This window comes from Gopherus flavomarginatus, chromosome 16 (assembly GCF_025201925.1).
Source record: "Gopherus flavomarginatus isolate rGopFla2 chromosome 16, rGopFla2.mat.asm, whole genome shotgun sequence".
Lineage (NCBI taxonomy): Eukaryota > Metazoa > Chordata > Testudines > Testudinidae > Gopherus > Gopherus flavomarginatus.
In genome coordinates, this window is record NC_066632.1 from 7,773,312 (window position 1) to 7,793,341 (window position 20,030).

General features: G+C 51.1%; 1 pseudogene; it reads left to right on the forward strand.

Annotated features, from left to right (window-relative positions):
- Positions 1-19,236, forward strand: part of LOC127035400 (cAMP-dependent protein kinase catalytic subunit alpha-like) — a 97,215-nt pseudogene extending 77,979 nt beyond the window's left edge.
- Positions 19,237-20,030: the final 794 nt, after the last annotated feature.

Genomic DNA, 20,030 nt, shown 5'->3' on the forward strand with positions numbered 1-20,030 from the left:
ATAGGCTTGACATCACTGTAACCAATCCCCATGGGAGGTGAAAACCTGGCAGCTCAGTGCACCCGTCGGCCATCGAGCAGGAGGATGTCAGGGTTCAGGGCTCCGTATCCCTGGCTCCCACAGCCACCTGGCCTGTCCACTCCGGTCACTGCAGTGAAGGCTCTCTTCCCCAGCCCGTGCCAGAGGCAGGACGGTCGTGCACTGGCCTCTGCAATCGTTAGCAGGGTGCTGGGTGTAACGTGAGCCACGGGCGCTAGACCGGGTTGTATTAGTTCTTCATTAGATCCTTTGTGTCAGGAGCTGGCCCTGGATTGCTTACGCTCCAGCCCCAACACATGCCCCCTTGGGCCTCTTTCCCCACTGGGCTCATTAAAGGAAATAAAACAGTTTATTTGGAAACCTGCTTGGTGCTTCCCAGAGAGAGACAGGGGCTCCCCAGTGGCAGGGAAGAGCTGGGTTTAACCCTTCAGCCACCGGCACTGGAGGGATGGGCCGGGGGAGGGGGAGGAGGTGGATTCTCAGCTCCACCCAGGGAAGATGGAGTTCACACTGCAGGAGATGGGGATCTGGAGCAGCTGGGGGCATGAGATGGGCGGGACATGGCTGGAATCGGAATAATGCCCGGGGCTGCACTAGAGACAGTTCTTTCACATGGTGCTTGCAGCTTGCCCCACCCATCCCCCTATCCTTGTCAGGCGTCATCCCAGTGGAAACCCTCCCATGGCCAGCAATGGCGTCCAATGCAGAAAGCCAGTGGGGCTGAGGCAGGTTGCTAACCTGCATCTAGTGGCCTGGGGGAACGGGCCTCAAAGGGCTTAGAGTCTAAATCACTGATGGCAGGTGCTGGTGCTGGGCTGAGAGGGAGGAAGGAGGTGAGTGGAACAGGCTCCTGGAGGAGCTGTGAGCACGTTTGTTCCTATCGGACAATCGTCGCTGGCGTGCGGGGCACGCAGGGCCGGGATCTGTGTGGGTGCCATTCTCCCTCCTGGAGTTTTCGCCTGTAGCTTCAGGATCTCTCTTTGCTGTCGTACAATGTCCTTAAACAGCTGCCCTGGTTCACCCCAGAGGTGGCTGCATTTTGGTGGTGGATGAAATGATCCTTTTAGTGACCATTTTTAAAGCATTTAGTATTGGCTGCTGGGGAAGCTTTTGCTTCAGGAGCCCTGACCGCCTGTCAGTTACACTCCAAATGGGAGGAGGAACGAGCCTGTCTTTAAATTCTGGCTGCGTTCCAAGCTGATCGGTCCCTGTCAGCGTCTGATCTGCTTTTCACCATTAAAAGCAGCAAAGAGTCCTGTGGCACCTTATAGACTAACAGATATTTTGGAGCATGAGCTGCATCTGACGAAGTGGGTATTCACCCATGAAAGCTCATGCTCCAAAACGTCTGTTAGTCTATAAGGTGCCAGAGGACTCTTTGCTGCTTTTACAGATCCAGACTAACACGGCTACTCCTCTGATACTCTTCACCATTAATGCCCTGTGTGCCTCTGGGGTATGGTGAAATTAGATTGGTCGATTTCACTTTGTTTCTGATTTCTCCGGTGTTTATTTGCAAAGCTGGGGTCCCAACACTGGTTTGAGGAGCAGGGGCTTTAAAGTTTTGTCAAACTAGTCCCCCTCCCCCAAACAGGGGGAAAATGGTGTTATGTTTTGTAACCCTGGCCTTTGTGCAACCCGGACCTGGCCCTGATCCAGCAAGGGGATTTCAGAAACAAGGCTATTCTGTTCTCTCTAGGTTCTTGTTCTGCTCTTACCACCCCAGTATTTGAATGCCTTCCAGTTGTGCATTAAGTGATGTGACTGCACATCTGTCATGTGGCTTGTTCTCTCATCTTCTCCCTGGAAGAAGTGGAGTGTCTTGTTATTTTAGAGGTTCTGGTAGGTCAAAGAAAGGCATCTGGATTTGGGATGGTCCCTGGTTCATGTGGCAGGTAGTTCCACAGTCTACAACCAGATCCTGAGGAAACTGTCTCCTGCACAGATGAACTTCACCATGGTGGTAGGTGCCATTGTACCAAGAAAGTAGAGTTGTCAGCCATTATCTTTCTGCCTAAGTCATACGCTTGTTTAGATCCCCCTTGGTGCAGGCCATGGAGTGCCTTGAAGTTGGGGACCGAGAACTTGAACTTGGTTTGAAAGGCAGAGGCTTTAAGGTGAAGCATGAAACTGCTACCCAGAAGCTGGCGTGCATTAGGTTTCTGTAATCACAAAAGTTTGGCCTAAAACTTGTCATGTCTCTTTAAGAGCAGTCTGCCCTCTGATTAGGAGACTCATCTCTCTTCCAGATCACTCTGATCTCAAATTACAGGTCCCTAGAGCACTGGTGCTGGGCCCTGGTGGGCTTTGAATCATGTGCCGATTTCCCTTCCGCAGAGAATGGCTTTGTTTACCAGTCCAAAGTGTTCCGACCTTCTCATGCATTTTCCTTTTTGTTTACCTGGGTTGATCCCTGTCCCAGATATTCGAATAATACCTCGTGCTGCTGCATCGGATGCAAGAGAACTGGATGCATTGTGATAAGCAAGAGTGCAGTGTAGTGGTCAGAGTAAGGAATGGGAGTTAAGATTCCTGGCTCTGGGATGGAGAGTGGGATGTAGTGGTTAGAGCAGGGGACTGAGAATCAGAACTCCTGGGTTCTGTTCCCAGCTCTAAGAGAGGAATGGGGTCTAGTGGTTAGAGGGGGCAGAGGCTGAGAGTCAGGACTCTTGGTGCTCTTCTCAATTCTTCCACTTCCTGTGCAACAGTGGGCAAGGTCATGGCTCCCTGCCCATAAAAAAGGGATTAGTACCTGCCTCCTGGAAGGATTAAGGAGTTTAAGGTTTCGCTCAGTTTTTCTTCAACTGATTGCTCATATCAATTCCAGTTAGGTGTGTGCGTGCGCCGCGTGCACAGAAGTCTGAAACTTTTTCCCTAGCAGCTACCTGTTGGGCTGGCTGAGGAGCCCCCTGGAGTGGTGCCAATATGGCGTTCTATATAAGACCCTGCCGGCCTGACCCCCCTTCTTACCGCCCGTGGCAGTTGTTGGAACAGTGGTCTCTTGGTTCCCCAAGTGCTCCACTAATCCTTAGTTTATCTCAATCTAAGGCTATGTCTACACTACGGGATAATTTTGAATTAACATAAACCGGTTTTATAAAACAGATATTATAAAGTCGATCGCATGCGGCCGCACTAGGCACATTAATTCGGCAGTGTGCGTCCATGGTCCGAGGCTAGCATCGATTTCCGGAGTGTTGCACTGTGGGTAGCTATTCCATAGCTATCCCATAGTTCCCGCAGTCTCCTCTGCCCCTTGGAATTCTGGGTTGAGATCCCAGTGCCTGATGGGGCAAAAAATCATTGTCGCAGGTGGTTCTGGGTACAGCCTCACCCCTCCCTTCATGAAAGCAGCAGACAACCATTTCGCGCCTTTTTTCCTGGGTGAACTGAGCAAACGCCATAGCACAGCAAGCATGGACCCTGCCCAGATCAACAGCGCAATCGTGGACGTTGTAAACACCTCGCGCATTCTCGTGCTGTCTATGGTGGACCATGAACTGCAAAGGCAGGTGAGGAGGAGGCAGCTACGGCAGCGCGGCGACGAGAGTGATGAGAACATGGACAATTAATTCTCCCTAACCGCGGGCCCCTGCGCTTTGGAGCTCCTGCTGGTAATGAGGGAGGTTCTACCCATTGAACGCCGATTTTGGGACCGGGAAACAAGCACAGTCTGGTGGGACCGCATAGTTTTGCAGGTGTGGGACGATTCGCAGTGGTTGTGAAACTTTCGCATGCGTAAGAGCACTTTCTTTGAACTTTGTGACTTGCTTTCCCCTGCCCTGAAATGCCATAATACCAAGATAAGAGCAGCCCTCACAGTGGAGAAGCGAGTGGCAATAGCCCTCTGGAAGCTTGCAACGCCAGACAGCTACCGGTCAGTCGGGAATCAATTTGGAGTGGGAAAACCTACTGTGGGGGCTGCTGTGTTGCAAGTAGCCAAAGCAATCATTAAGCTGCTGCTACGAAAGATTGTGACTCTGGGAAACGTGCAGGTCATAGTGGATGGCTTTGCTGCAATGGGATTCCCTAACTGTAGGGGGGCGATAGATGGAACCCATATCCCTATCTTGGCTCCAGGGCACCCAGTACATAAATCGCAAGGGGTACTTTTCAATGGTGCTGCAAGCACTGGTGGATCACAAGGGAAGTTTCACCAACATCCACTTGGGATAGCCAGGAAGGGTTCATGATGCTCTCGTCTTCAGAAGCACTACTCTGTTTAAATGGCTGCAGCAAGGGACTTACTTCCCAGACCAGAAAATAACAGTTGGGGATGTTGAAATGCCTGTCGTTATCCTGGGTGACCCAGCCTACCCCTTGATGCCATGGCTCATGAAGCCATACAGAAGCAGCCTGGACAGTGGTCAGGAGCTGTTCAACTACAGGCTGAGCAAGTGCAGGATGGTGGTAGAATGTGCATTTGGCCGTTTAAAGGCGCGCTGGCACACATTACTCACTTGTTCAGACCTCAACCAAACCAATGTCCCCTTTGTTATTGCTGCTTGCTGTGTGCTCCACAATCTCTGTGAGAGTAAGAAGGAGACCTTTATGGCGGGGTGGGAGGCTGAGGCAAATCACCTGGCCGCTGATTACACACAGCCAGACACCAGGGCGATTAGAAGATCACACCAGGAAGCGGTGCGCATCAGAGAAGCCTTGAAAATGAGTTTCATCATGGGCCAGGGTACGGTGTGACTGCTGTGTTTGTTTCCCCTTCATGAACCCACACCCCTTTACTGACTCCTCCTGTAAGCAACCCACCCTCCCCCTTCGATTACAGCTTGCTTAAGGAAATAGTCACTATTGTTGAAAAAGCATGTATTCTTTATTAAAAAGTAATTATAAAAAGAGGCAGAGAATTAACAAGGTATCCCGGGTGTGGTTTGGGAGAAGGATAGGAGGGAAGGAAAAGGCCATTAAGCACATTTCAATGTAATGACAGCCTTTTGTTTGGACTGTCCACGGGGGTGGAGTGGGTGGGTGCACAAAGCCTTCCCCCACGCGTTCTTACACGTCTGGGTGAGGAAGATATGGAACATGGTGAGTACTGAGGGTGTCATAAACAGATAGCTAAGGGTTAATGTCTCTTTTACCTGTAAAGGGTTAACAAACGGACCCAAAAACCTGACCAGAGGACCAATGAGGAGACAAGATACTTTCAAATCTCGTGTGGAGGGAAGCCTTTATTTGTGGGTTTGGGGTATGGCTTTGTTTTCTCTGGGTCCTGGACGAGGCTAGAGGTGCAACCAGGTTTCTGCCAATCTCCCTGCTACAGTCTCTTATCTGTTCAGAATTGTAAGTAAGAAAAGGCGGTCATAGTCTTTTAATTTGTTTTTTTTCCATTTGCATATGTGTACTTGCTGGAAGTAGCTTAAATTGTGTTTCTGATGGAGAAAGTTTCTTTCTATTGTTTATAAGTTGAAAGACCCTGTAACTTTTTACCATCTAAAGTGCAGAGATAAACCTTTTACTTTTTTTCTTTCTTTTTTTATTAAAAGTTTTGCTTTTAAGACCTGTTTGATTTTTCTCTTCTAGTTAAGGCTCAAAGGAAGTGAGTCTGTATATACCAGGGAATTGGTGGGGAGAAGGGAAGGATAAATTTCCTCTTTGTGTTAGATTCACACAGCTTGAATCTGTATTGCCTCTGGGTGAGGGGGAAGTAGGGAGGGAAAGGTAAATTTCCTCTTTGTGTTAGATTCACGGAACTTGAATCTGTATTGCCTCTGGGAGAAGGGGAGAGAGAAACTTGATCTCTCTGTGTTGTGTTTCAAGGAATCGAATCACGGTATCTCCTAGCGTACCCAGGCAAGAAAGGTCTGGGAGGAGGTAAAGAAGTGGGAGGGAATGGTTTATTTCCCTTTGTTGTGAGACTCAAGGAAACTGGGTCTTGGGGTCCCCTGGGAAGGTTTTGGGGGGACCAGAGGGTATCAGGCCCTAGAAATTCCTGATTGGTGGCAGTGCTACAGCCTGAGTGTCTCCTTGAGGGGTGTGGAACAGGTACCCTCAGTGGCATATTCAGCAGGGATGTAGAGGCACAGGTGCCTCCCTTTGGTAGGCACTGGGGGCTGCATTAGCCCTCCTTGATGGGGCTGTTCGGTGAGTCCAGGGGCAGGCCTGGAAGTTGGGGTGTTGTGGGATTGTCCCCGCGTGGCCCTCTCTCTAACCAATCCCCAGCTGAGCTGCCCTTTGTGGCCAGTCAAGGCCTCTGCAGCTCCAGGCTGATTACTTTGCAATCACCCTCTGGATCTCTTTTCCCCATCATTGAGCCACCTTGCAGAACAGCCTCCGCTGAGGGTCTGGGGTTACTTTTGCTCCTGGGGAGCGGAGCTGAGTGCTCTTCTTCCCTCCCACCCCAGTCTGTCCTCTGGTAACTAGAGGACCATGAACAATGGAGGTTCAACTCCTCTCTGCTCGGGGGTGGGGGGACGCTAACCTTGTCGATCTCCTCCTGAGCTAGCCTGTCTCCCTCTTCCCAAGGCTCCAGCATGGTCTTCCAGCCCAGCCCCAGATTGGTTCCCAGGGGGTTGTACTAACAGGGACCCTGTTCAAAGGGCCTTCATTTGCTGCCCTGTGCTTGGGTGCAGTGCCTCAGTTTGTAGGTGCTGGAAAAGCTTTTGGGGTCAGCCCTGGGTCTGTCCCCACTGGAATTCCCTCCCCCCCGGGGTGGTTCTGCAGCACTGTCACTTTGCTAGTCCTCCCGCATACCCTGTGTCGTTAAATCCATGGCGCAGATGGGAAACTGAGGTCCAGAGGGGAAAGGGACCTGGTCAAGGGTATAGGAAGTTGGTGGCGGAACTGGGAAGGGATCTTTTGACTCCTAGTCTCCTGCCCTTTGACCACTACACTTCACTCCTCTTCTCACTGACTGAGGGCTAGAACCCAGCAGTCCTGACTCCCAACCCTTCCCCTGCCTTTAACCCACCAGCCCCCACTGAATGGAGCTCGGTAGGTCACCTGTCTGGAACTGGATTTTGGTTCTGCCTAAGGAGCAGGGAATCCCTTGACTGTGTCTCATTAAAAATATAGTGGTTTCCTTTGCTGCCCTCTAGTGGTGAGAACATTGATATGAAGAAGTAGATGTCACATTTCAACAACCCCAGTGTGGAGCTAGGGGGTGCTGTGCTGTGCTGCAGGGAGTGGGGGGCTCAGTAGGGGGCGCTCGCCCATCACAGTCAGTGCTGACCCTGGAGGGGCTGCCTTTCTGGTGAGCTATAAAAACGGAAGCTCTGACCCACCTCATGGTCATTAAAGACCCCTCCAGTCTTGCAAATCCTACTGTCCCGGCCAGGTTCCTTCCTGATGTCCCCAGGATCAGTCTGGCCCCACATCAGGTTTGCTTTTTCCCCCCTTCCAGAACACGGCCAGTTTGGATCAATTTAATCGAATCAAGACCCTGGGCACGGGCTCATTTGGGAGGGTGGTGCTGGTGAAACACAAGGAGACCGGGAATCACTATGCCATGAAGATTCTGGATAAACAGAAGGTGAGACGCTGGGGGCTGCCATGGAGATCTGGCCTGGGGCTGTGGAATCCCCAGTGCAGGGGACGGATTTGGAGCTGAATCCTGCTTGGGGATGCAGGAGAGGGGAGTGCGTGGGAGTCGCAGGAGGTGCTGCGCAGCAGAGGAAGATCTGATGTTGCTTTTCCTTTTCTCTCCCAGGTAGTGAAGCGCAAACAAATTGAGCACACCCTCAACGAGAAACAGATCCTCCAGGCCATCAACTTTCCATTACTCATCAAGCTAGAGTATTCTTTTAAGGTAGGTGTCCTTCGCTTGCCAGCCCAGCCCTGGCTGTGTCCTCCCCCCTCCTCCCCTCAGTTCGTTTTCTATTTAAAACCAAAGCTGTGCTGAAGGGGTTGAAGCGCACAATCTGCGTCTGTTGTATCCTGAGAACAAATGTTCCTGGCATGAGGTCTGAGATCAGGTTTGGAGCTAAGAATAATCAGTTTGGATCATTCTCCTTTTTCAGTCTCTTCTGTTCTGCTTTAGACAGGTTTTGAACAGTTTTGCTTTCATTCCTAGTCAGTTTCCGTTTCTGGCTCCCATGCACTGGCCCTCGGGCATGAGCTCTGACTTGTGAGGGAGTCTCAGAGGAAGTCCTAACTTCACGCACAAGTGGCTTTGTGGAGACTTTGAGACCATCACATGGGATCATTTCCTCCTGGTAGGAGTTTCTGTGAAAGCTAAAATTCAGGCCCCGGCGGTTGGGACATGGATCCTCTTCTCTGAACTTGGATTTTGGGGCCTGCGAGCTACACCCTGTGAGTAGGGGGGAGAGCAAAGATAGTTGTGCCTTTGAGCTCCACAGCATCCCCTGTGGCTGACTTGATTAAAGAGGGGCTGGCTCTGAAGGGAGACCTGTCTCCTCATCTATCAGCCTGAGGTTAGTGGGTTGTAGTGATGAAGAGTTGTCAGCTCAGAGGAGGCTGCAGGATAAATCGCAGCCCCTGCGGGAACCCGGAGACTAGGGTGATGGGCATGTTAGCATCAGGCAGTGCTGGCAGAGTCGTTTTCTTGGGGGCCACTCATCGTTCTAGGGTTAAATAGCTTTGATCTCTGGCCTCTTGCCTGCAGAAGCTGCTACAATGGAAATGTCACCCCTGCTCTGGGCCGTGTAGCTCTCAGGTGACACAGTAGCAGTGGGGCCAGCGGCTGCTGTTACACAGGCTGGCTCACTGAGCTAATCGATTCTCCTACGACAGCATAAAATAAATCCCTGAATCTGTGGGTGTAAATGTGGGGAAACTTTGATATCAATGCAACTGATCTGGATTTACCCCACTGAGCTAGGAGTCTGGCCTGGTACGTGCTGACTGGGCCCCATCAAGGTACCGCTAAGGTGTTGCGGCCTGTTTAGTTGGTAGAGGGTCAGGAAGGCCCATGTCACGCAGACCAGAACTGCCTGAGCAGGGAGACCAAGGATGGGGTGAGCTCCCTTCATCCCCTTAGAGACAGCAGGGTTCAGGCTTCATTCCCCTTACGCTCTAGGGCACCCACCTTTACCCTGCTCCTGGGGCTCAAAGCGTAACCCTCTTAATTTAGGCGTCTAGCCTCACCCTTCATGGGCTGAGGGTGTCACCTCACAGTCTGCAGGTTTGCAGGGTCTTTTCCTAGTGAAAGAGCCTCACTCAGAAATACCTTAACCTCTGTTTCTTAACAGTTTCTGTCACGGACTCACAGGTCGTGCCCACTGTTGACCCCGTGGAGTCCCTGGAGTGAACCCTCTTCAGTGAGACAGCCCTTCTCGTGGGTCAAGCCCCTTCGCCTCCTGGAACTGCACCTCTCTGAGCCTTAGCACACCTGTCTCTCACCGTGGGCCCCCTTCATTGAGTCCACTCGCTCTGGACCCCCAGGGCCTCCACTCCCAGAGGGAATAATGCAACCCTGTTCTCTAGACTGGAGCGACTCTCAGACAGCATAAAACAGGAGGGTTAATTGAGTGTCTGAACACAGCCTAGGAAACTCTCACAGCCCTGAGGCCTGGCCTCCCTCAGCACAGCACATCCAAGTCTTGCCTGCATCCAGGTGGGCTCTGCCTGCTCTCTCTCTCCAGCCCAGAGCCCCCCTGCTTCCCAGCTGGGCATCCGATATCACCTCCCTCAAGCCTCGCCTCTGTCACTTGTCTTCTGTCCTGGTAAACAGGGTTGCCTGGGCCACTTTTCCTCTCAGCCATCCTTTGGCCTCCTCTGGCTAGAACCACCTGGTCATGTCACTGGGGTCTTCTCTTCACAGCCCATTGTTTTCCCACTGGCCAGAAGCAGAACTCCCAAACTGGGCCTCCTGGTCACCAGTCTATTCTCTAGGCCATTGACCGGTATCTATTCTCTAGGCCATTGACTGGGGGCCCAAGTTCCATCCTCGGTCCTCTGTAACAACAAACTCCCTCTCCCCTCACCTCATTAAACCAGTAACCCCGAGGGAAATTGTGTCCCACCCCGTCTGCATGCAAACCATTGAAAAAACCAAGAACCCCCCCCACTTCATCACAGTCACCAGAACAGAATACAGACGCTGCTCACACAATGCCCATCACTCCCAATGAGACAGACGAACTTTCCCTGCTGGCCAGTCGGGATCCGGTCGTCCTGGGACACATGCAGAAGCTGGAGTCATTGGCAGGGTGCTGGGGTCTGGCAGTGCTGACGCTGGGCTGTGTCCTGGAGCTGGTCCCCCAGAACTTCCTTTTGAACCCCAGTTTATGTAGTGAAACTTGAGTCCAACTTATCTCTACCTGAGCCAATCACTGTACAGACGTGTTACAAAATAATTCCCTGACCAATCAGAACATAGTGTGAAACAGTCGTACACCCAGTCGTACACCATGACCTGTGTTGATGTGCACCTAGCAAAATCTTTTATGTAACAGAAACAATCAAAGACCCAGACACATAAACAATCGAGAAGTGGGGACCAGCAAGGGAAAAAAATCAAGAACTAGAGATTTCACACCCACACTGCTGCTAAAAGCAGCAAAGAATCCTCTGGCACCTTATAGACTAACAGTCGTTTTGGAGCATGAGCTTTCATGGGTGAATACCCACTTCGTCGGATGCATGTAGTGGAAATTTCCAGGGGCGGGTATCTATATAAAAGCAAGCTAGAGATAATGAGGTTAGTTCAATCAGGGAGGATGAGGCCCTGTTCTAGCAGTTGAGGTGTGAAAACCAAGGGAGGAGAAACTAGTTCTGTAGTTGGCAAGCCATTCACAGTCTTTGTTTAAGCCTGAGCTGATGGTGTCAAGTTTGCAGATGAACTGAAGCTCAGCAGTTTCTCTTTGAAGTCTGGTCCTGAAGTTTTTTTGCTGCAGGATGGCCACCTTAAGGTCTGCTATAGTGTGACCAGAGAGGTTGAAGTGTTCTCCTACAAGTTTTTGTATATTGCCATTCCTAATATCTGATTTGTGTCCATTTATCCTTTTCTGTAGAGACTGTTCAGTTTGGCCGATGTACATAGCAGAGGGGCATTGCTGGCATATGATGGCGTATATTACATTGGTGGACGTGCAGGTGAATGGTATGCCAATATTTTTATGGTCGACCTGGAACAACGCTTCCTCAGCTCTCGTCTACTTACGCCCCTTCTCTACCTACGCTACGTTGATGACATCTTCATCATCTGGACCCATGGGAAGGAGACTCTGGAAAAATTCCACCACGATTTCAACAGCTTCCACCCCACCATCAAACTCAGCCTGGACCAATCTACACGGGAGGTCCACTTCCTAGACACCACGGTGCAAATAAGTGATGGTCACATTAACACCACCCTATACCGAAAACCTACCGACCGCTATGCCTACCTTCATGCCTCCAGCTTCCATCCCAGGCACATCACACGATCCCTTGTCTACAGCCAAGCACTGAGGTACAACCGCATCTGCTCTAACCCCTCAGACAGAGACCAACACCTACAAAATCTCCACCAAGCATTCTCAAAACTACAATACCCGCACGAGGAAATAAGGCAACAGATCAACAGAGCCAGATGTGTACCCAGAAGCTTCCTACTACAAGACAAACCCAATAAAGAAACCAACAGGACTCCACTGGCCATCACATACAGTCCCCAGCTATAACCCCTCCAATGCATCATCAGGGATCTACAGCCCATCCTGGACAATGATCCCACACTTCCACAGGTCTTGGGTGGCAGGCCAGTCCTCGCCCACAGGCAACCTGCCAACCTGAAACATATTCTCACCAGTAACTGCACACCGCACCATAGTAACTCTAGCTCAGGAACCAATCCATGCAAGAAACCTCGATGCCAACTCTGCCCACATATCTGCACCAGCAACACCATCACAGGACCTAACCAGATCAGCCACACCATCACCGGTTCATTCACCTGCACATCCACCAATGTAATATACGCCATCATATGCCAGCAATGCCCCTCTGCTATGTACATCGGCCAAACCGGACAATCTCTACAGAAAAGGCTAAATAGACACAAATCAGATATTAGGAATGGCAATATACAAAAACCTGTAGGAGAACACTTCAACCTCCCTGGCCATACTATAGCAGACCTTAAGGTGGCCATCCTGCAGCAAAAAAACTTCAGGACCAGACTTCAAAGAGAAACAGCTGAGCTTCAGTTCATCTGCAAATTTGACACCATCAGCTCAGGCTTAAACAAAGACTGTGATTGGCTTGCCAACTACAGAACCAGTTTCTCCTCCCTTGGTTTTCACACCTCATCTGCTAGAACAGGGCCTCATCCTCCCTGATTGAACTAACCTCATTATCTCTAGCTTGCTTTTATATAGATACCCACCCCTGGAAATTTCCACTACATGCATCCGACGAAGTGGGTATTCAGCCATGAAAGCTCATGCTCCAAAATGACTGTTAGTCTATAAGGTGCCACAGGATTCTTTTGATTCCTTTTTGAACACCCTAAGATCTGTTTCTTTACCTGGTGATGCTGGGGACTATTAGGGCAGGAGCCTTCTTACCAGCCTGGTATTACCCTGTTCTGATATCATTTAGATGGAATGTGAGGATGTGACTTTCTGCTTCTTGGCTCCTGCTCTCCTAATCTGGCTGCAGAAAGAGGCCTCCGACCGTACAGCATGGGGAGCTCAGCCCATGCTGCACCTGGACCCTCTCTCCAGGGCTAGCTGGAAATTGACCCTGGGCTCGAGGGCAGGGCCAGTGGTCTCCGCTGGCACATGTGTGGGTGCTTAGTGCTCATGTTCTCACCACTGAGCCGGGTAGGGTCTCCCTAGTGGAATGGCTTACTTGGGCTCAGCGCAGTTAGTTTGGAGGCTGCTCTTTGACTTTGCAGCCACGAGGGAGTATGAAGCCAGCCTGGTCAATTTCACACTCTGCTTTTGAGAAGTTTCACTTCCTGCTTCTGCTCTTTTGGGGTGTCCGGCCCGGTGGCAGGTTGGGTTTCTCCTTTGATCGTAGACATTGCAGCTGGGAAATCACTCTTGGGCCTGCCCGTCCCTGCCCCTAGACCAGAGATGTGGGGAGGGGTTTGATCTTCTAGGTCTCTAGCACTAAATACTCCAAGCAAATAAAGCTCGTGCCCTCTCATTAGTGAGTCTATTCCCCAGCCGCATCTGTGCAGCAACTCCCACTACAGGTATGTGCCTGGGACCTGCGGCACCACAACGCAGCCCCTCTGGCCCTTGAGCTAAAGGAGTAACAGCAGCAGCTGGCAGCAGTAGTAGGCTGTTATCTGCCAGTCAGCGGGTGCACTGCATTGTGTGCTATTTGGAAGCCAGGCCAGTGCATCAGGCTCCCTTGAGGCATGTGTGGTTAGCGCCCTGAAAGGGATGGAACTAATTAAGGAGCAGGGTTATAAGGAGTAGCTTTATCCCAGTGTCGTTGGGGCTCTGTCCTTTGCACTCCGTTGTTGCTGCATTTCTTTGTAGAATATCTCCAATCTGTACATGGTGATGGAATACATCCTGGGCGGGGAGATGTTCTCCCACCTACGGCGGATCGGGAGGTTCAGGTGAGCGTTGCCACAGGAGCCAATGTTGGGGACAGAGCTAGGTGGCGGTTAGACCCCTGGGTTGTCTCCCTGGCTCAGGGAGGACAGTGGGATCTAGCACTTAGAGCAGAGAGACTGGGAGTCAGGACTTCTTTGTCCTATTCCTGTCTCTGCCATTCGCTCCTTGTGGGAAGAGGGGGAGAATCACTCTGTGCCACAGTTTCCACCGCTATAAATTTGGGGTTTAGTTCAGTAGAGAACTAGACCTTTTATCCACTAGCAGCATCTGCAGCGATGCTGCCTTTGATCCTCATGCTGCAGGGCGTGACCTGATTCCCAGCTGGGCTGGTCAGGAAGGGATTCCCCATGGGGAGGACTGCTGAGGTCTTCTACCAGCATTTGCCACAGTCAGTGGCAGGGATGCCAGGGCTAGATGGGGCCAGGTGGGATGGATCTGGGGGTCCATGGGTGTATGTGTTGGAGATAGGGGGAGATGCTGGTCTGAGATGGGCATGCCCTGGGTTGCCAGGCTGGATGGAGTCAGGGGTCTAACAATGATGGATGGGATGTGTGTGCTAGGGCTAGTGGTCTGGCTAGGGCACATGGGGCCAGTAGGCCTAGAAGAGTTGGGGCATCTTGCCTGGGGTTGCCAGAGTAGATGGAGTCAGGAATCTATAAGGAAGGTGAAGGTTGGGGTGGCTGGGGGCCAAGGGTGCTGGGCTGGCTGAGAGGGGGCGGATCTAGCCCAGGATGCCCACGTTCTCCTCCCACCTTATTGCAGTGAACCTCATCCCCGGTTCTACGCTGCTCAGATCGTTCTGACCTTTGAGTATCTGCATTCGCTGGATCTCATCTACTGAGACCTGAAGCCAGAGAATTTCCTGATAGACCAGCAGGCCTACATCAAAGTGTCTCTGCCGCCCTGTGGTGATCTCCTCCCTGCCCAAGTCTCTCTCTGTCCCCTTCCCAAAGCCAAGACACCCCCAGAAATGTAACACAGCCAGAATACATCAATCATCTGCACCCCACCCCCCAGTTCCCTTCCTGCTGTCACAGCCTCCAGACTGATCCAGCTTCTCCCCTCTCTGTGTTTTGGCTCCAGGTGACGGATTTTGGTTTTGCCAAGTGGGTGAAAGGCCGAAGCTGGATTCTGCATGGGACCCTGGAATACCTGGCCACTGAGATCATCCTCAGCCAGGTGAGCTGGGGAGGTCCTGTCCTAGGATGACCAGATAGCAAGTGTCAAAAATCTGGAGAGAGAGTGTCGGGGGGTGGGTAACGGGTGCTTATGTAAGAAAGAGCCAAAAATCAGGACGGTTCCTATTAAATTAGGACATCTGGTCACCCTAGCCTGTCCACTGCCTGATCTCCAGCTGATCCCTGGCCACCATGTGGTTCCTCACACCTCCAAAACGTTCAGTGCATGACCCTGGCCTGCTTTCCCCGGGCAGGGTTACAACAAGGCTGTGGACTGGTGGGCCCTGGGTTTCCTCATCTACGAGATTGCAGCTCTTTACTCCCCGTTCTTCGCAGACCAGCCCAGTCAGATCTACAAGAAGATCTTCTCTGGCAAGGTATTTGGGTGGGGGAGGGGACACTTGTGTGATTTTTTTTTTAATGTATTTATTTATTTATTTATTGGGAGGGGTTTCACCAGCTAAGGGGGGGGTGCCAAGTCTCAGGGACTGATCAGAGTGATGCTCACATACTGCACCCCCGACATGCTCATTTCCTGCCATGCTCCCTCAATCCCCAACACTTAGGCATCCTCCAGACATGTACCCCATTCCCCCTGCACCCCAACATATAGACCCTCCCATGCTACTTACCCCTGTTCTCCAACACATGGACATCGTCCCCATTGTGTCCCCCACACATGGACCCTCCCTCACCACGTAACCCCATTTCCCCAACACATGTACTCCATCCCCCACCCCACCACCATTGTGCTCCCTGTAACTCTCATGGGGACTCCTGGAACAGGTGCCTTTGGTTTTCTTATACACTGTTGTTGAGCTGCAAATCCCTCCACCACCCTGCTACGTTGCAAGACTAAACATTCCTTAAACACATCAGTCATCTCCAGGCACTGGTAGAGCACTCATCGCCATAGTAACCAAGAGCCCATAATATTCCTCCGCCCACCCAAGCACCTTCTCGCCAAGGAGCTCCAAGCACTCATGTTGGATGTGGTCAGCTTTAAACCTAGTGGGGTTTTAAAAAAGCAAAGTTGTGTGGCCTAGTGGGAACTTAACAAGCCTGGGTTCTGTTCCCGGTTCTCCTACCAGCCTGCTGAGTGACCTGGGGCCTGTCACGTTTCTCATGCTTCAGTTTCCCCTTACGTGAAATGAGGCTAGTGATGTGGCAGCCCTGCTTTGAGATCTGTGGAGGAAAAATGCACAATAAGAGCTGGGAGGGCTGCTGCTAATTAACCATTTCAGCCCCTATCAGTCCTCAGTAGCGCCCCCACTTCTTGTTCAGTCATTGTCCTGGAGTGTTTTTAAAGGGCTTGTTATTTATTATTAGGTGTATTACGATAGTGCCCACAAGCCCCAGTCATGGGTCAGGACCCCATTGTACTAGGTGATGTACATATTAGGTGTATTATGGTAGTGCATAAGTGCCCAGGTGTAGCCCAGGATCCCCCTTTGCTATGGGGCTGTACATTACTAGGTGTATTACGGTAGTGTCTCAGCGCCTAGGCATAGCCCAGGACTCCCCCTGCCTCCATGCTAGGGGCTGTACATTATTAGGTGTATCAATGAATCTAGCCACAAGGGCAGGGCAGGTAAAACCCAGACCTCTGTCTCTTCTCCACATCCCAGATCCGGTTCCTGTTTCACTTCAGTTAGGACCTGAAGGACCTGCTCCAGAACCTGCTGCCGGTGGACCTCACCAAACGCGTTGGCAACCTCAAGAACTGGGTCAACGACATCAAGACCAACGAGTGGTTTGCTACCACTGACTGGATCACCATCTACCAGAGGAAGGTAGGAGAGCGGCGGTGGGCAGAGGAGAGCCTGAGTAACTTTCACATGTGTGCAGCCTCCATCAGCAGGAATTGAACCTGGGATCATTAGTGCCCAGGCCTCTAGGAGTGCATTGGTTACTGGGACTCTGCAGCAGAGTGTTGTGGCTGGGTCCAACCACTGTGGGGAGTTATGCTCCCCCAGCATTGGTTTAAAGTAGGGAGACCTCAGTTACCTGTTTTTAACATGGTGGTAAAAGCATGGTCCTGACTCCTGTCCCCACCCCCTGAGGATAACAGCCTACTACTGCTGCTGCTGGATAATGGCTGTCCCTGCCTGCAGGTATATGGGATCTTGGGGAGCAATTACCACACAGCTGGGGTGCCAATTAATTTCTTTATTAAAGGAAAAAGGAAATGGTGGGAATTTAACAATGAAATACGATGGGATGGGGTGTATAGGGTGTTTACAATAGACAATGATGGGGGGCGGTTCTTATTGAACAGTGTAGGGAGTTCAAACAGTGGGGTATAGTAAGTGGGGTTCAGCACAATGGGATACAGTACAGTCAATAAGCATATCAAAAGAAATGCAAAATAAAATGGTAGCTTCTATATAAAATGGTCAACAGTCTTAGATAGAATGTATTAAGTGCTTAGTGGCCTTATACACAATGTAACACAATGGTATCAATGCAAATACAAAGTATATCAGAAAAGTGGAAGCAACCAATGGAGTGTTATAATTACAAGTAAAATGTGAATCACAATGCAATGATACAATATGGGTGATAAGTGAAATTATGCAATGTAACGGTATAAAAGAAAATTAATGACTTAATTTGTGAGGCTAGGATAGCAGATAATCTACAAGAGTGTACCTAAAGGCTGGGTCTAGGAACAGGAGGGGGGAGGAGAGTGAATGATTAATGGCAACTGATGAGAGGAGAGTGCGGCTGGAAGCAGCGAGAGACTCTGACGCCCTGCAGGGTAAGGACAACGGAGCAGTGTGATGGTGATCTTCGGTAGGGGAGGGGCAGCGGAGAAGTGTAAAGAAGGGCTAGAGAGAGGTTTAAGCAACAAGCGGGCACCAAAAACAAAGGAAAAAAAGCGGCAAAAGGTTTGGGAAGTTTCATGGGGAGAAGCAGCAAGGGGTTTGGGAAGTTCGGAGGGTGATGCAGACGCCGGGGGGGGGGAAGCAGCAAGGAGTTGGGAAGTTCGGAGAGTGCAGATGCGGGGGAAAAAGCAGCAAAGGGTTTGGGAAGTTATACAGGGGGAGAAGCAGCAAGGGGTTTTGAGAAGTTCGGAGGGTGATGCAGACGCGGTGGGGGGAAGCAGCAAAGGGTTATAACAGGGAGACATGGAGAAGCACACAGAGGGGGAGATTGGAGCGGGGGAAAATCAGACACGGGAAAGTTCAAGGAGAGATCGGGACAGCGGGAAGACGAATTTAAGCAGCAAAAACCTTATCTATCTTAACCAACCACTAGGCAAAACAACAAATATCACAATTCTAAGCAAAACTATAACAAGCAACTATACGGAGCAACAAAACAGTAAACTATAACAAGGCAGGTGAACTTACAAGCTTTACAATCTTAACAAACTATGACTTATTAAACTAAAAAAACCAAAACCTATGGTGCACCTTATGCTATGGGGAAGTCATAGAGGGCAGAGTGGTATGTGCCCAGGATATAGCTCCCAAGGCAGCCCCCAAGGAAGCCAAGGGATGGTGGCTGCAGCAATGGATACAGCTGAAAGCAGGGAGCCCCGAGGCAAAGCCCACAGGAGCGGAGCAGAGCTTAGCAGCGGCACAAACTTACTTTTAGCGGCAAAGCACCGTGGAGTTTAAGAGAGGTTTTAAGACACAGACCAAGGTTTAGCTTGAGTCTGTGTGCTGGGGAAACAGAGCCAGCAGCTAAAATAATAAAATAAAAGTAGGGAAAGTTTCACAGAGGGATTCTTACCAGTCCCCAAGGCAGCAGCAAAGGCAGAAGCAGCAGCAACATCAGAAGAAGCAAGGAGGGCTCGGTACAGTCTCAATAATCAGGAGATCTCTCAGGTAGCAATTCGTTCTTCGTGGGGGGGGGGTTTAAAACCGGGGGTACGCTCAAAAATAAAACGAGAGTGGAGAAAGGACCCCTCAATAACAGACAATGGCGTTATTCCTCTAGCTCAGGTGGGAGAGGGCTGTGCTGAAGGTCCTGATTAAAACCCTACTGGTGATGCAAGTGGGGGATCCAAGGGGCTCATGAGCCCCTGCCCTTCCCTGATTGCAAAGTGAGAGGAGGGGGTTCTGGCTAGATAAAAGGGGGCTTGAGGAGGTGCTGATTCTGCATTCCTCACCTGGTTGCTAAGGGGCCCGATTATGTATCCCTTGAGAGTGCTGGGGGCCCTGATTCTGGGCTCTTAAGGAGCATCTGGGGGCCCTGATCCTGGGCTCCTAAGCAGAGTCATGGGCTCCCCCTTCCATGATTGCAAAGTATGAGGGTTTCTGACTGGATGGGGGGACTGATCCTTACCTGCCTTGTTACAAAGTTGAGGCCTGATCGTGCACCCCTAGCAGAACCAGGAGTGTGTGTGTGTTTGGGGGGGGGGTTAATACAAATGTTGATCCCACCTTGTTCCCAACCTCCACCTCTCCTCCCTTTGCAGGTGGAAGCTCCCTTTATACCAAAGTGCAAAGGGTGACATGAGTAACTTTGACTACGAGGAAGAGGAGATCCAGGTCTTGTTCACTGAGAAGTGTGCTAAGAAGTTTGCTGAATTCTAGGGCCAGCACCCCCCTGGGAGAACATGTGCGGAGCAGGTGGGGGTGGGTTTGGATTTGATCACACACAGACCAGAGTTCCTTGCTTGTGTGTTTTTATTTTTGTGGGTGGGGGGGGGCGGGGTAGGGATTTGCCCCTGGTTCTGGTTTGGGGGTGTAACAGGATGATCACCCTGCTCTGGCCCTGAAAGGGTAAAATCAGCCCTGGAGAGGGCTGCAGCAGGGTAAGAGGGATTAAGAACAGCTGAGGAGGCTGAGTGGGTAGCTGACCACAGCTGTGACTGGCTTAATGAGGGCCCAGCTGGCCCTTGTAAGAGGGCAGTGGGCCACAAAGACAGAGTTCCTCTTTTGCCTGTTGAGAGGGAGAGACCTAGCTGCTGGGAGCTGAGCAGGTACCTAAACTGGAACAGGGCTGGGGAAAGGCCATAGGAACTGGGGAGCTCTGGCCTGGAAACCTCTCAGGCTGCAGGCCTAGTGTAGGGCCAAATGGGTACTGGGGTTGTAGCGGCAGCTCCAGGGTAAACAAAGGAAGCAGGTCCAAACCCTCCTTGCTGATAATGAGTGGCAATTATACTGCAGTCTTCCCCAGTGAATTGGGGTTAGATGGTGATTGGCAGCCATATACTGAGGTGAAGTGAAGATAGGGGGTTCCCTGTGGAGAGGAGATCCAGCGAGGTGGTGGGGTACTGCCAAGGGGGAAGCCCCCAAGAGAAAGGGCCACCAGGGTCCAGGAGATGCCCGAGGTCCAGTGGCAAGCTGGGACATCAGCCTGCAGAGGGTGCTGTGACTGCTGGAAA